Here is an 18,029-nt window from a genome sequence, read left to right as displayed (position 1 = left end):
ACGACAGGTATCTTTGTTTCTTTTCCCAGTATGGCCACATAGAATTCTTTTTCTTCTTTTTACTGCTAAGTTGTCTGTTTATTTGAGACAGGGTCTTACTATGTAGCCCGAGCTGCCTGGACCTCAATTTTTAGAGCAGGCTGGCCCAGAACTCACAGAGATCCACCTGCCTTTGCCTCCCTAGTGCTGAGATTAAACGTTGGTGCCACTAACGTTTGGCTAATTTGGCTGTTTTAATAGACTTATTAAAGTGGGTGACTGAACCTGAGTTATTGGGGCACAGGTTGTGGTCCCTCAGACCAGTGGTAAATCAGCACTGGAGAGGCAGATTCAGGAGGGGCCCTGGCAGGCTAGTTAAGCCTAAGTAATGAGCTCCAGGCCTGTAGGAGACCCTGTCTCAGAAATGAAAGGGGGGTGGGACTAGACGTGGCACCTCCTCATGCACCTGTGCACAGTCACACACGTGTGCATGCAGAGTGATGGTGTGCCATGCAGATCAGAAGTCTAGTTAGCTTGTTGGGGGATTGCTCGGGTCACAGGATCAGGGGGTGAATGGGAACAGAGACAGAGGCTTACAGAAGAGGAATGTTCTAGAAGAGGGACAGTTGTCTGTATTTATGTATGTATGTATTGTCTGGGGTTGACGGAGAGGCAATGAATAGATAATGAGAGAGTTAGTTTTATTTTTTTCCCACCTGAGACAGGGTTTCTTTGTGTAGCCCTGGTTGTTCTAGAACTCACTCTGTAGACCAGGCTGGCCCCAAACTCAGCGATCTGGCCCAGCCAGGGCTATATAGCGAGACCTTGTCTCAAAAACCCAATGATAGAGTGCTTGCGTAGCATGCTCAAGGCTGATTCCATCCCCTTTGCTGGCAATGAGTGAGGACGCCAGGGAATTTGTTTTGAGAAGAAAATGAGAAGTGGTGGGCTGGGGTGTCCGGTACAAGGAGAAATGAGAATGCCGACCAGATTTTGAGTCACGAGGCCCCTGGTGGTTTCCTGAGAGTTCTCTCTGGCATGAATGGATGACTGATTGCATCACAGCAGCTCCAAACACTAGTATCAAGTAAGGAACTTGAGAGATCCTGCACACAGCTTCTTGGCTTTATTTATCTTTTGTGGTGGTAGGGTTGCATCCAGGGCCTTCCACATGAAAGATAAGTGCTGAATGCTGGCCACTGAACCATGCCCCCTCACTGGGGAATTCTAGGCAGGCCTCCATCCTGACCACGCCCCTAGCCCTTCACCAGGGGACTCTAGGTGCTAATCCATGTCATCAATGTTCTTTTTAATTCATTTTTATTTTGAGATAGTGTCTTACTAAGTTGCCCAGACTAGCCTTGAACTTGTCACCCTTCTGCTTTATCGATACTCTTGAGTAGCTGGAGTGACTGGCATACACCACAAGACCTGGCTAGGACATGGCTCTTCTAAAGGTGCCCTAAAAGGTCCTTTTTTGTACAGAGACCGTGTTCCTTGTTGTTTCAGTGAGGACCAGTCCAGTTGCTGGTGGTGTTAACAATAACACCAAGGACACCAAGTATGACTTCCTCCTTTGACTGTTGACTCAAACCCATGAGTTTGAACAGGCTCTGACTTCTGATTTGTTGGAATCATTGAAGTGTTTATGTTGTTGACATCTTCCCACCTGTGACCTCAGAGGCCAACAGAGCCCAAGAACACAGGGACAGGAAGCAAAAGGTACCTCCTGGGTCACAGGGGCCTTTTGTGGCTTGTGCTCGCTTCTCTATGGGTCATATTTTGGGCTTAATGTAATGGGGTGACTGCATAGCATGAAGGCCTAGATGTGGACCCCCAAATAAAAGCTGGGCACAGTGCTGTGAGTTTGTAATCCCTGACCTGGGGAGGTACAGACAGAAGGATCTGAAGGCTCTAGGCTAGCAACAGTCAGGCTCCTGGTTCACTCAGGCCCAGTCTCAAATTAGAAAGCTGGGCAGGCTGCCAAGTCCTTAATCCCAGCTGTGAGTTTCATGGCAGCCTTGTTCAACAGAGAGTTACAGGCCAGTCAAGGCTGAATAGTGAAACCCTGTGTCAAAAAACAAAGCAAAACAAAAAACTAACGTGAAACTAAGGTAGAGAGTGACAGAGGGAGACATATGGACCTATGATCTCTGAATATATCTGCACAGGTGAGCACACCTGTACGTTTATATGTACACAGCCAGACAGCCAGACAGACAGACAGACAGACTCACTTTCAATGGGGGGCTGGAACCCAGGTCCTCATGCTTGCTGGGAAACTCTCTCCAATGAGTCCTGTCCCCAACCAAGAGACTATGTTCTGAAAACATGTGTCAGCAATCATTCTTTTATTTATTTTTCAGGCAGGGTCTGTAGCCCAGGCTGGCTTTTATCTTGCTACACTGTTGAGGATGACATCGAACTCCTAATTCTCCTGCCTCCCTCCTCCAGAGCCTCACCAAGCTTGTTTATTTGGGGTTGGGGCCAGAGCCCAGGGCCTCCTGCATGTAAGGCCTCATATAGCACTAGCCCTTTAAACAGCCATTTCATGAGGAGATGTCAATCTGGGTTCTAATGAGCCTTCTCAGCTGGGTGGGCAGGAGTCTGTAGTAGAGAAACCAGAGGCATGTGACTGAGACTTATTCAGGCTTCCGGAACTCCATTAATGGACAGTTAACAGGGACATTGGGCCATGCTGTCATTCAAGAGCTGAGAAGTGCTGAGAGACCATTGTACCCTCAGACTAGCCTCCTGACCCACAAACCCACAGGGCTGCTTCCTTCCACAGTCCCAGGCAGCCAGAGTAGGGTCACCAGAGAGTGGATGGAGTGGGGCTGGAGGGCAGAGCATTGAGCAGAGATTGTTTCCCCAGAATCATGGGATAGAAAGATGGCTAGGTGGGTGAAGCGCTTGCTTGTGCAGAGTGGGGACCCATTCGCAGAGGTGACATGGGAAAGCCAGGCATGGTGGCACAGGCTTGTAATCTCAGCCTTGGGGAATTGGGACAAGAGGACCCCTGGGGCCTGCCTGTTAGAATCTGAGCTCCAGGTTCTGAGAAAGACTGTCTCCACAATCAAACTGGGGTTGACCTCTGGCCTTCTCTCTCTGTCCGGGGGGGGGGGGGGGCCGCCCCCCCCACACAGAGGAGGGAGAGAGGGAGAGATTTAATGAACAGTCCAGTGGCAACGCACATAAGTCATCCTAGGACTCAAAAGGCTGAGGCAGCGCACTTGCGCGCATGCTCGAGCTGTGTGTGTGTGTGTGTGTGTGTGTGTGTGTGTGTGTGTGTGTGTGGTGGGGGTGGGGTATATGATGTGAAAGGGTTCAACAGGCAAAGGCCCTACCAGCCAAGCCTGATGATCTGAGTTCAATTCCTCGGAACTGACCTCAGTGAGAGGTCCTCTGGCCCCCACATGGGTGCAGTGACAGTAGTGCGTGCATGCAAGCACATACACAAGAGTTTGAAGCAGGAGCATGGACATGAGTTTGGAGACATCCTGGGTTGCACAGTGAAACCTTGTTTTAGCAAAAACAAATAATAATACAACAAAACAATAAAACAGAAACAACAACGAAAAAGACTTTATGAGATTTCCCTTGACAAACTGGACCTCATGTCTCATGTGATCAGTTCTCCCTGGGGTGTTTAGAGGCAGGGTCTCATGCAGCCAAGGCTGGTCTGGGATGACAGGGGTGCACCACCATGCATGGTTTATGAGGTGTTGAGAATGAAACCTGGGGCCTTGAGTGCTCTGGCAACTGACTGTCATCCAGGGCTCCAGTGACATGCAGTGGTAGCCCTTTCTCTTTTTCATGGTCAAATGATGTTGTGTGGTGCAGACCGGCAATGATTCATCTTCCCTTCCCCAGAGGATGGACATGGAGCTGCTCCCATGCTTGCCTGTGAATGAATGCTGTAACCATCTCTTACAAGTGTCTCCCTAAACATGCCCATTTCTCCTAAGATAGGAAGTTTTGGGTTTATTCTTATTGTTTTGGTTTTTCCAGACGGGGTTTCTCTGTGTTACAGCTCTGGCTGTCCCAGAACTTGCTTTGTAGACCAGGCTGGCCTGGAACTCACAGAGATCCGCCTGTCTCTGCCTCCCGAGTGCTGGGATTAAAGGCGTGCACCACCACTGCCTGGCCAAAGTTTTTTTTTTTTCTTCCCGAGACAGGGTTTCTCTGTGGCTTTGGAGGCTGTCCTGGAACCAGCTCTTGTAGACCAAGCTGGTCTTAAACTCACAGAGATCCACCTGCCTCTGCCTCCCAAGATCTTTTTGTAGCTCAGGCTGGCCTCAAACTTGAAGCAGTCTTCCTGCCTTAGCCTCCCAAATATTGGGCAAGTGGAATCTTTGGCTCAATATTGGTACACTTTTAATTTTCTAAGATTAAAATTATGATTTTTTCCTTTTTGTTTTTACAAACTGCAGTTTATTTTTAAAGGTTGCTTAAATTTGTTTTTCTTAATTAAAACATTTACTTACTGAATGAGAATTTTGTACATGAATATAAAATGTTTTGATAAAATCCATTTCCTAAACTAGGCATAGTGGCTCACACCTTTAATCCCAGCACTCAGGAGGCAGAGGCAGGCAGATCTCTGTGAGTTTGAGGCCAGCCTGATCTACAGAGTGAGTTCCAGGACAGCCAGGGATACAAAGAGATCCTATTTCAAAAAAAAAAAAAAAAAAAAGAAAAAAAGAAAAAAAAAGAAAGAAAAGAAAGAAAGAAAAATAAGCAAAACCCATCTCCTAATAAACAGTAGTTTTTTGTTTTCAAGACAGGGTTTCTCTGTGTACCTTTGGAGCCTATCCTAGCACTTGCTCTGTAGACCAGGCTGGCCTTGAACTCACAGAGATCCTCCTGCCTCTGCCTCCTGAGTGCTGGGATTAAAGGCGTGTACTACTAATGCCTGGACCAGTAGTTTTCTTTCTTTCTTTGATTCATTCATTCATTCATTCATTCATTCATTCTTTCTTTCTTTTTAAAATAGTCTGTGTATTTATTGCCAAAGACAGAATGAGTCTCTTTTTTTTAAGGACTTTTATTTATTTATTTATTTATTTATTTATTTATTTATTATGTATACAACATTCTGCTTCCGTGTATATCTGCACACCAGAAGAGGGCACCAGATCTCATAACAGATGGTTGTGAGTCACCATGTGGTTGCTGGGAATTGAACTCAGGACCTCTGGAAGAGCAGTCAGCGCTCTTAACCTCTGAGCCATCTCTCCAGCCCCAAGTAGTTCTCTTTTTAAGAAGCCACTTAATCAAATAGGAAACAGAAATTTGGGACTGGAGAGATGGCTCAGTGGTTAAATCATTTGCTACTCTAGCTGAGGATTCAAGTTTCTGTCCCAGAACCCATGCATTGACTTAGACCAGCCTGTAACTCTAGCTCCAGGGTATGCAATGCCATCTTCTGGCCCCCATGAGTACTGCACTGATACATGCACATACACCACAAAACATATACACATTAATAAAAGTAATATAAATCTTACAAAATTAGTCAGAAACTAAAGCACATGTATACAACATCTGTGAATCACATGGCACCAAATGCCACCATTTTTTGAAATGATACAGTGAAGATAGGACATGCCAGGCGTTCTCTGCTAAGATAAGGCCATGTAGAAACACATAGATTACTAGTTATGTGTTAATAATTAAGAGAGAGCTAGCCAGTAAGAAGCCCTAGGCATCGGCCAACAGCTTATAAATTAATATAAGTCTTTGTGTGTTTACTTGGGGCAACGTGGCTGTGGGATCAGGCGGGAAAGAAACCTCCATCTTCACTTTGTAACTCCAATGTGGTCAAGGAGGGCTCTGGTTGGTTATTGTCTTGTGCTGTGATGTGGTCTGGAGAACTTCTTGCTCTGACATCACTGGAGGGGACCAATCTGAGGGGCAAGCACCAGGACCTCAGCTCAAATCCCCAGCACCCATCTAAAAATCCGGATATGGTTGCAGGTCCTGCAACCACAGCACTGAAGAGACCAAGACAGAGTGCTGAGAGCTCACTGCGGCCAGCAGGGCTGACTCAGCGGCTCCTGATTCTTGGAGAGACTGTGTCAGGGGCAACAAGACGGAGCACAGAAGAGGAAGAGGCCTAAGTCCTGCTCCCATTTCCATGTGAGGGTGCACAGGCACACCCAAACCACATTCACACACTCATGCACACACATAAACACTCACGTACATACACTTATACACACTTATGGACACATGAGTGCACCACATAGACACACTTGCTCACACATGCTCACACAGACTCACATTCACATGCAGACCCTCATAAGCACACTCACATATATTCACTCGCACACTTACACACATGAATGCTCCATTGTGCACACTCACATACACTTTACAGACTCACACACATACACTCACATGCAATTCACACATACATACACATATGTATACACTCACACATGTACGTAATGTACTTCCACTAATACACACACACACACACACTCACACACTTAGTAACACACACACACACACACACACACACACACACACACACACACACACAAACAGGAGTTCAGAAGTAAAGTGAGCCGTCAAGAGTTTTAATGAAAGCAGTGGGCTGGGGTGATGGCTCAGTAGTCAACAGCAGCGGAGTCTAGATCCAGCCACATGTAACAGGCTGGGCATCCTGCAAACACCTGTAACACCAGTTCCGAGGCTGCTGAGAAGACAAGAGCTCTAGGTTCAGTAGAGACCCTGCTGAAAGGTTTTTTTTTTTTTTTTTTTGGTTTTTTTTTTTTTTTTTTTTTTTTGGTTTTTGGAGACAGGGTTTCTCTGTGTAGCTTTGGAGCCTATCCTGGCACTCGCTCTGGAGACCAGGCTGGCCTCGAACTCACAGAGACCCGCCTGCCTCTGCCTCCCGAGTGCTGGGATTAAAGGCATGCGACACCAACGCCCGGCCCTGCTGAAAGTTTTTTGTACCTGATATTAAGTTTCTCGGGCAATGCAATATATCAGATCAGGCTGAATTAATAAGCCCAGGTTTAATCTGAGCAAAGCATTCCCTGGTGGTCCAGAGGAAGAAGAGAAACCACAAGGGAGAACCACGAGGAAGGGGGCTTTTAAATGCCCTCCGGTGTGGAGCTGCTGATGGTGGCTTTCTCAGGGGTGGGGTCTGGAATGGGAGGAGCCAGGCTGTGTGGGGCTTCCAACACCTGCCTCAAAGGAATAACGTGAAGAGCCACAGAGAGGCTGCTCCAAGCACAGTAATCGCCCAGATCCACGGTGGGTTTTGACCGTTATCTTTACTTGCACGGAGGGCCCTTAGGAAACTGTCTGCAAGAAGTTCTGGAATGTGTGCTCAGCTTTCTGAGCAGGGAAAGATGCCGAGAAAAGGAAAAAAGAGGAAGAAAGGGAAAGTTCAAAGATGTACATGCCCACGCCCTGTTGAACTTGTGTGTGTGAGTGCATGTGAGCGACAGTGTGTGCGAGTGTGTGAATGCATGCGAGTGTGTGAGCACACATGTGTGAATGCATGTGTGTGAGCGTGTGAGTGCTCGAGTGTGTAAGTGCGTGTGAGCCAGTGAGTATGAGTGAGTGTGTGAGTTCATGTGTGAGTCTGTGTGTGAGTGCCTGTGAATGTGAGTGCCGTGTGTGTGTGTGTGTGTGTGTGTGTGTGTGTGTGTGTGTGTGTGTGTGTTCAGGTGTTTATCATTCTGTGGTGGTTAAGAGAGCCTCAGGTGTCAACCCTCATTTTCCACATTGTTTGAGTCAGGGGACTCAGTTTTTGTTGTTTTATTGTGGACACCAGGCAGTGGCCCAGAGCATCCCGGGATTTCTTGGTTGCCACAGGAGGACTGAGATGAGCTCAGGCTGTGTGTGTCTGCTGGGACTCTGAGCTCTGATCTGGCAGGCTGCGCAGCAAGCACTTTACCAACTGAGCCATCTCCCAAGCCAGAGAATGTGCATTTTTTTTTTTTTTTTTGCACTTGCCTTGGATATTCCACTCCGGGGTCTTCAGCCTCTGAATGTGGGCTGGTTCCCCGGGTTCCTCTTGAAGGCTTCTAGGCATCAGGTTCCAGACTGGGGCTGTGCCACCAATGCCTTGCTCATTGGGAGAGCCCTCACTGGGCGGTGGTGGCACACACACACCTTCCATCCCAGCACTAGGGAGTCAGAGGCAGGCGGATCTTGTGAGTTCAAGGCCAGCCTGGTCTACAGAGAGAGAGAGTTCCAGGATAGCCAGGGCTACACAGTGAGACCTTGTCTGAAATAAATACATTGTGGACATGTATGAAATTCATGTGTAAATAAATGAATAAAGCCATCCCGAAATTCTCTCAGACTTGGACATGGCAAATGTGAATGCTCTTGCGTTGTTTCTCACAGAGCCACAGAAACAGAGGTACTTCAGTGAAGTGCTCGGAGGGTCACAAATGACTCACAGACCTTGGTAGGGAGGAAGCTGGCTCAGGCTGGATGCCTAAACTGCAGCCATGCAAACATCAGGGTCTAACTGTGAGTCATGACTGAATTTCCTGCCCATGAGGAGACAGCCTGGAGCCCCCATTCTGCATTCTGAAGCTGGGCCATTGTGTAACTTACTTGCCCACTTGCTGTGACAGCAGACCAGTGAAAGGAAGAAATAGTTTAATTAGAACATAGTTTGGCACCGGGTGTTGGTGGCGCACGCCTTTAATCCCAACACTCTGGAGGCTCAGGCAGCTGGATCTCTGTGAGTTCAAGGCCATCCTGGTCTACAGAGTGAGTTCCAGGATAGCCAGGGTTACACAGAGAAACCCTGTCTCAGAAGACCAAAAACAAAGATTAAAAAAATCAAACAAACAAAAAAACCAAAACATAGTTTGGCAAAGGACCAGTGAGAGGGCTCATCGAGTAAAGGAGCATGCTGCCAAGGAAGACCACTATAGTTCCATCCCAGGGACCCCGCGGGTGAGAAAGGAGAGAACCAGCTCTGAGAAGTTGTCCTTTAATTCCATATGAGTGCAGTGGGATGCACACGAGTAACCACCACCACCCCTGAGTAAATAATACAGGTAATAAAGAAGAGAGAAGTTTTAAAGGCTGGGTGTGGTACCCTGTGTCTACAATCCCAGTGTTGGGAGACAGAGACCTAGCTTGCCAGCCTAGAAGAATCTGTGACCTCAGGGTTCAGAAAGACTGTCTCAAAAGCTGACTATGTCTGTTGGGACATAGTGCTTGCTTAGCATGTGTGGGGCCCTCAGTTCAGTCTGTAGCACTGAACACACAAAAAGAAATGAGAAATAAAAATAAGGCAGAGAATTGATTGAGATTCCACAGATAGGCACATACGTGTGCATACCCATCTGTACACACACACACACACACACACACACACACACACACACACACACACACACACATTCACTCTCAGGAAAGTATATTCCCACACCCTCTTTCTTCCTAGGATGGCTTCAAATTCATGATCCTCCTGCCTCAGCCTCCTGAGTGCTGGAACAGCAGCCACGCTCCTCTACTGTGCCTTACAATCTCCAGTGTTTTGAGCATTCCCCATGGTCTACACACACAGTCCCCATGCCTTGATTGCAACCTGAACTGTCCTGCCACTGTCATCAGCCACAAATAGGGCTCTAACTTATTTATTTGTTTATTTATTTATTTTAGCAGTCCCACTGTGTAGCCCTGGCTGACCTGGAACCTTCTATAAAGACCAGGCTGGCCTTGAACTCACAGAGATCCTCCTGCCTCAGCTTCTAGAGTGCTGGGATTAAAGCTGGACACCACCATGACACTAGTATGGACTACCTTTAATTTTTTCTAATGGCAGATAAATGCAAAAATACCCCTGGACTTGCAGTATGTTCCTTAGTGTTTTGTGGGAGTTTGAACATTGTCAAATCACATTGAACATGTAGAGTCCTCTGGAAGAGACAGAAGACACCGGCTGGAGCTTTCCACCTGCTAGATCAGTGGTTCTCAACCCATGGGTCGTGACCCCAGGGATCAAATGACCCCTTCATAGCAGTCGAACATCAGACATCCTGCATATCAGATATTTACATTATGATTCCTAACAGTAGCAGAATTACAGTTATGAAGTAGCAGTGAAAATAGTTTTATGGTTGGGGGTGTCACCACAACATGAGGAACTGTATTAAAGGTCTCAGTATCAGGAGGATTGAGAACCATTGCTCTGGGGTGTGCTCTCTCTCTGCCTCTCTCACTCCCTTCCCTCTGTCCAATTTATATTTACATACTATTTATACAGAAACCCAGCAGCTTGTAAAAAGCTTGCAGAAAGCTGGCTATGGTGGCACAGGCCTGCAACCCCAGCACTCGGGAAGCTGAGGCAGAAGGATCATTAACTCAGGGCAAGTCTGGGCTACAAATCGTGGCTTCATATCAAAAGTAAAATCATGTCAGTATTTTTTTTTTCCTATAGGGTTGAGCATCTACCACCATGATGACTTTTGGAATGATTTCAAATCTGACTTATTTAGGGTTTCTAGTGCTGTGATGAAACACCATGACCAAAGCAACGTGGGGAGGAAAGGGTTTCTTTGGCTTATGCTTCCACTGAAAGAAGTTGGGGCAGGAACTCACACAGGGCAGGAACCTGGAGGAGCTGAGGCAGAGGCCATGGAGGGTGCTGCTTACTGACTTGCTCCTCATGGTTTGCTCAGCCTGCTTTCTTACAGAACCCAGAACTAGCAGCCATGGGATGGCGCCACCCACCATCACTAATTGAGAAAATGCCTTCCAGGTTTGCCTACAGCCTGATTTTGTGGAAGCATTTTCTCAATTTAAGCTCCCTCTTCTTAGATGACTGTAGCTTGTATCAGGTTGACATATAAAGTATCCAGAACAAAATTCTTGACTTCTTTCCCATTCTCTCCTGGTGACTATGAAACAGCTACATGTCCCTAGAGAGCTGCCTGATCAGATACTTTTTATAAAGTCTTTAGATGCTATGTGACCTGCTGTCTTTACTGTCTCTTCTTGAGTATAATGACACATGTGGCATTAGGTGCTAGCATTTCCTGCCTAGATGGAGAATGCTGCTCATTAGGGGTACTGCTCCTGCCTCGAATGCCCAAAGGAGGGGCTGGAGCATGGTCAGGGGGAGGAACATTTGCCTAGAATGAAAGAAGCTCTGGGTTCTTTCTCCAGGAAAAACAAAACAAAACAACCCACAAATAAAAGTCTATAAGCATTACAGGTAAAATTTCAAAATTTTTCTTTTATGGAGAGTAGGGAGACAGGGAGGAGCTGGTGGCAAGGAAGGGTCAGGCAGTGTGGTAGCCCCACCAATGCCAGGATATTTTATTTTGATGGCATATGTCAGCCCATTCCCATAGTGAGATGTCCCAGTGTGTAGGGTTCTGGGAAAAGTTAATTAATGTACATGGTTGGTAAGCATGTGTGTGTGTGTGTGTGTGTGTGTGTGTGTTGCAGTTCATTTGTGTGTTTTGAGGCACATATCAGGGAATTGGGAGGTCTGGGTGAGACTTTGCTCAGGGCAAACATGGCAACACCCTGATTCTTGGGGAAGTTATGTGGGAAAGAACCATTTTCGAGAACACACATCGTGAAAGAATTACTTGAGGGCTGATTCTGCTGACTCACCATGATTCTGGAAGGGAGAGAATTGCAGGAGTGGAGGGAAGGCCCTTCTCAGGGAGGGAGGAATGAGTTTTTGATGTCAACAAATCAGACATGTGGAAGAAAATCTCGTAAGTGTCATTTTTGGAGAGCAGAGATAAAATGGAGGGTTTGGCTGGGGGACAAGACAGCTCTGCCAGTGTGGCTATAAAAAAAGTATGTATATGTGTAACTACAGCCATCTGATATTTGACAAAGATGCCAAAAAAATATCACACTGGAGAAAAGAAGCATCTTCAACAAATTGTGCTGGGAAAGCCGCCCCTGCACGCAGGACAATGGAATTAGACCCACGTCTATCACCTGGCACAAAAATGAACCGAAAGTGGATTAAAAGCCTGAGCCCTGAAGCACTGAAACTGCTAGGAGGAAACATAGGTGACACCCTGCAGGGTAAGGGGTAGGAGAGGCGTCCTGAACAGGAGTCCATTTGCCCAGTAGTTAAGGCCAAAATTGACAGGTGAGACCTCATGAAGCTAACTTGCTGCACAGCTAAAGAAACAATTGACCGGGTGAGGAGAGCACACACAGAATGCAAGAGTCCTCTCACCAGCTCCACATCCAACAGATGATTAATACCCAGAGTATGTAAAGAATTCAAAAAGCAGAGGCAGGGCAGTTGAAAAATGTGCTAAGGATCTAAACAGAAAATTCTCACAGAAGCAGTATAACTGTCCAAGAAATACCTCAAAAAGCATTCATTAGCAACAAATTTGGGAAATTCGGATCAAAATGACTTGGAGACTTCTTCATACCTCGGCCAGAATGGCAAAGATAACAGAACAACACACAGCAAATGCTGGAGAGGATGTGGGGAAAGAGAACCCTCATCCATTGTTGGTTGGGATTACAACCTGGTGTAGCCACTCTGGAAAATCAGTGTGGAGAATTCCTGAAAAGCTAAAAATAAACCAACAATAGGACCCTGCTATACCACTCCTTGACAGGAGCTCAAAGGCCTTGGCATCCTACTCTGTAGACACTTGGTCAGCCATGTGCATGGCTGCCATATTCATTGACAGCTAGGCAATGGGAACAACCTAAATGAATGACAAATGTGTAATGAGAATGTGGTTCATACCCACGATGGAATACTGCAAAGAAAGATGACATCACGAGCGTTGCAGGGAAATGGATGGAACTAGAAAAGATTCACATTGAACGAGGTAACCCAGACCCAGAAAGACAAGCATCTAATGTTCTTTTTCACGTGCTGTTCCTAGCTCTAAACCTTCAGACATAATGTAGCAGTCACCCCTCATCAAAGAAGCTCCTGTTCACAGTAAGTGTCGATCATCACAGAAAACTGGAACTGGACACAACTCAGACATCAGATTGTGGGGAGCCACAGCGTAGCTCCTGCATCTGTGACTCAGGGGACATGGCAGGAGAGTAGGTGGGAAGACACTAAGAGCCAGAGGATCAGGAAGTGTGCTGTGACTTGTCTCCTAGAAACAGCTGCATAACAAGACCCGAACAATGACAATACCAAAGGACAAGCTAACACAGAACGTGAAAAATCTCAAGGGGGTCCCACCTCTAGACAAACCGCTGCAGACAAATACTGACAGCTGAGAGAAGGATAATTAGCTTCTACCAGGGGCGAGCCTGGGTAACTGGTCAACTCTGAAGTTATATACACACAAACAGCACAAACAGAGCAGGTTGTATCTATAGACCGACGTAGCTACAATATATGTATGTAATGATAATGAAAGAAAAAAGAAGTTGTCAAATTGAGAGGGAGAGATGGGAGGGGAGCAAGTGAGGGGATGGGAGGAGCAAAGGGAAGGGGTAAATGGTGCAATTATATTTTAGCTCAAATTATATTAAAGTTTTAGAAGTATTGCCAGGTGGTGGTGGCGCACACCTTTAACACCAGCACTCGGGAGGCAGAGGCAGGCAGATCTCCGTGGGTTCGAGACCAGCCTGGTCTACAAGAGCTAGTTCCAGGACAACCTCCAAAGTCACAGAGAAACCCTGTCTCAAAAAACAAACAAAACAGAACAAACAAACAAAATCAAAAGAAGAAGGAGAAGAAGAAGAAGAAGAAGAAGAAGAAGAAGAAGAAGAAGAAGAAGAAGAAGAAGAAGAAGAAGAAGTATGGGCATGCATGTTCAGGCCCCATGGGGGTCAGAAGAGGCATCAAATCCTCTGGAGCTGGAGTTATTGATGGTTGTGAGCCATCATATGGGTTCTGGGAATAGGACTTGGGTTATAGCTGTTGAGCCGTCTGTCTCTCCATCCTCTCCTTAACCTCTCCTTAAGCCCATGCTTGTATTCAAAGTGCTGTCTGTGATCATGCCCCCCTGCCAGTACCTATCTTGATGAGTCCAAAGAGTTGTGCCTAATTCACTTTCTATCCTAACTTGCATTACCAACCCAAAACTATCTTTTCATGTCTCTCAACCTTATATACCTTACACCTCTTTAGTGAGTTTCTTTTCTGAACTTAACAAGGAAAACTGTAACTATCTAGTCTTCAACTCCATCAGAGATCCAAGAAGGAATAATATTACCTGAGTAAACAGGAAGTGCAAGCGAGTGACTTCTAAAAACTGTGAGAAATGATAGAAACAGCTGGCTGCCTGGACAGTCACTTAAGGTTCCTCTGTAATGTTGGGGCATCCATCTTTGGCCTACAGGCCTAGAGTATCTGACAGACTTTTATGTGAAGCAGGATTTTTGAAGGGCTTTGTTACCTTGTCTTGGCAAAGTTCAGCAGACACTTTTTCCTGCTTGTCCAATTTGGACAGCATACTGTCAGCAGTCAAGGCAAGGACATTTTCTTGCCCAGTGGCTAACTTTTGCCACAAAGAAAGTAAGTTCCATATGGAGTTTCTTCAGTGCCCATCATTTTCTCTGAAGTAGATTGATGCTTCCAGGAGCAGACATGTCTCAATGTCATAAAAAGGGAACTTATGTTATTAAAACATCTTAAGCTGGGCGTTGGTGGTGCACACCTTTAATCCCAGCACTCAGGAGGCAGAGGAAGGTAGATCTCTGTGAGTTCGAGGCCAGCCTGGTCTACAGAGCAAGTGCCAGGACAACCTCCAAAGCAATATGGAGAAACCCTGTCTCGAAAAACCAAAAAAAAAAAAAAAAAACCCAAAAAAACAAAAAAACAAAAAAACCCCCCAAAACCCCCAAAAAACAAAAAACCCAAACAAACAAACAAAACAAAAGCCATCTTAAATGCCATATTCTGTAGATCTCTGAAATGTTTGATGACCACCTGTCTATTTAAAATATATCCTTTTGACCTTGAAAATATACCGAAGATGACAACTTTGATTGTAATAGATTACTAACTACTAACCTGAATTTCTATGTTATTCTAGATAGTTTGTAATAATAACTTTCAAGGACTAAAAATTTGCATTACATTGTTAAATGGGCTATATAGGTACAATACCTTGAACAAAATTAGAAACATATTTATAGTATTTCTAACTTTAATTCTGTATCAATATACAAAAATCCAAGCCAATGTAAAATATTTAAATCTAGTAGTTGCTTTTTTGGTTTAAAAGTAGATTCAATAATCAACCCTTCCTATACCCTATTTCTATATCCCCCCTTTTCTTTTTAGAATGAGATCCCTTAATCTAATCTTCTGTGTTCAGTTTCCCCCTGAATATTACCAATAACAACTTGTAACCAACCCCGTTAAATGATGACAAATATCGATAACCTGTTGAATGATTGAAAACCATCCACCCCACCTTCTGGGAATGTGGATGTCATGTTTTTAAAATTACTTTCTGCTGTGTGGGGGTGATGTCATCTTTAGGGGACCCTGAGAAAATTGGGATAATTATCAAGTCCTGGAAGAGCTAGCTCTATCATTTGTTGTCCAGTCTCTGCATAATGGGAAAATCCAGGGCTTATCTCAAGTCCTGGCTAGAATGGTCTGTGAGGCTGGATCATCTCAGCTAGCCGCCTTGAAATTGTCCTGAGCACTTTGTAGTCCAAAGTTGATCTTCAGGTGGTGTTTGTCAGCTTAGTGGTGTTATCACAGTCCTGGTGAAACTGTCATTGAGGGACCCCATCCTCCTTCTGGAGATTTCACAGGTTGCTGCTAGACATGGTTATGGTTGACTGCAGAAAGCTTAACATTTTAAATGTCATTTGCAGCAATCTCAAAGAGGTTAAAGGATCAATATTTGTACATCTAGAGTACAAAAAATGTAATTCCTAGTTACCTGATAGAGACTCAAACCTGAAATCATGTGCAGGAAGCTAGATGAAGCCTTTTTCTAGGATTAGTTAGTACTCTATATGACCATTAATATCATGACAAAAAGCTTAAAAATATATATGTGTATATATATTAATCTTATAAAATTTGAGATAATATTTGTACCTTAAGAAAAGCTTTAAATAGGGTCTGGAGAGATGGCTCAGCAGTTAAGAGCACTTGCTGCTCTTCCAGAGGTCTTGAGTTCAATTTCCAGCAACCACATTGTGGCTCACAACCATCTGTAATGAGATCTGGTGCCCTCTTCTGGCCTGCAGGGACACATGCAGAGTACTCATGCATAATAAATAAATAAATAATAACAAAGAAAAACTTTAAAGAGTCAAATTAAAACCAAAGGATTATGAGATCAATAGCAAGAGAATAGTCCCTAATTTGGGGTTTTCTTCTGTCCCATATCAGGTGGCTCTTCTGACATGAGGCAGAGATTTTTTATTTTTCTTTAACAAGCATGATTGTGTTTAGAGAAGGAAAGAACCATACTCCAACTCCAAAACCAGCTTTAATTTTTAACTGGACTGGGACTACAAAAAGACCATTTTTATTATATGTCTGTAAAGAACAGCAGAAACAAACACTTGGGAAGATGTATGAAATTTTATCCTGATTGGCCAATTTGCTCTTTTTCTTGGGGCATTTTTTTCTGGATGACTTGTCCTTTTTCTTCACATGTCTCATTTGTACAGTGGTCTTCAGATTCCTTAGCTGGATGCCTTCATTCTCCTGAAAAGACAAAACAAAATCTTGTCCCAACCCTAACTTCAGGGAGGTTCCCTTTGGCAAGTTCATCTGATCAAATGAAAAGCATTTGTTAGCTATATAAGTTAGTTAGAATGGTCATGATGTCTGATGAACTATCATATCTTCCAAATGTTCAAATTTGATCTTTATAATATTTGCTTTATGGTTTCTCTAAAATTTTTGTTTTATCTTCTAAAGCTGTTCTATCATCCAGAGCAGTATTTTTTTTTTTTTTTTTTTTTACAATAGGCATTATGTCCTTTAATTTCTCTGGGGAGAAAGTTTTCCCCACAATGACAGGGAATGGCTGAATCAAATTTGATGTAGGGGCATGTGAGAGGTCCCCCAAGGCATTTTTTAATGGCAAATGATTACCTTGTCTGTCCCTTGTTGATCTACATTCATTGGTCAAATGTCAGCCTTTGCCACACCTTTTGCATACTCCAGAAGGGAGGGGCATTTTGTTTGGATTATTCTTAGAAAAAAAAAAAACCTGGTTCCTAGGAATACCCTGCCTATAACCCCCTTTTAGGTGACTTTGTTTACTGCAATTAAAACACCTGACATTTTGATTTTTCTTCAAGCCTCTAGAAGTCACCTTTCCTGTCCAAGCATCACCATGCTCATGAGATTCAATACTGACTGTATCTCAGATCCATTCCTCTATGGGTGCTGATTTTGTCTTTAAAGGTCTAATTACCCTTTTACATTGTGTATTAGCATTTTCAAAAGCTAGAGATTCAATTATTATTTGTCTAGCTTCTAAATTTGGTATCATTTATTTACTGCTGAAATCAATCTTTGTAAATTAGTGAAGCTTTCTTTTGGGCTCTGTGTAATTTTAGTAAATGACTCAATTCTCTTTCTGAGTTCTTCAATTCTTTCCCAAGCATTCAAAGCTGCTGCATGGCATAGAACCAATGTGTGGTCATCATATATAGACTTTTGTACATCAGCATAATTGCCCTCTCCAAGAAGTTGGTCTTGGGAGATGTCAATACCTCTAGCCCCACTTTGTTGTTCAATGGTCCTAGCCTCATCTTTTTACCAGGTCTTCCACTGCAATTGAGGACCAGGCTCCAATACTGCTGTAACCAAGTCTCTCCAGTCATGTGGGATAACCCTGTTACCAGTTGACGATGAATTTCACATCTGCTTCACAAAAGGCGAATGCACACCATATGAGACTATTGCTTCCTTAAATATCCTCAGATCTAACATTTCCACAATAGTCAGTCAGCTCTTGCATAGTCTTGGGGATACCTGTCATTTGGCAGTTCCTGTAAGATGACAGGTTGAATTAAGGTTGGTTGTTTGAAACCTTGGGCTCTTCCTCTTTAGCCTTATAATGCAATGCTGAAATTGGTTTTTCTTTAAATTCCTCTATCTGGGTCTGAATATC

Source organism: Cricetulus griseus, chromosome 5 (genome assembly GCF_003668045.3).
Source record: "Cricetulus griseus strain 17A/GY chromosome 5, alternate assembly CriGri-PICRH-1.0, whole genome shotgun sequence".
NCBI lineage: Eukaryota > Metazoa > Chordata > Mammalia > Rodentia > Cricetidae > Cricetulus > Cricetulus griseus.
This window is presented reverse-complemented; position numbering follows the sequence as displayed.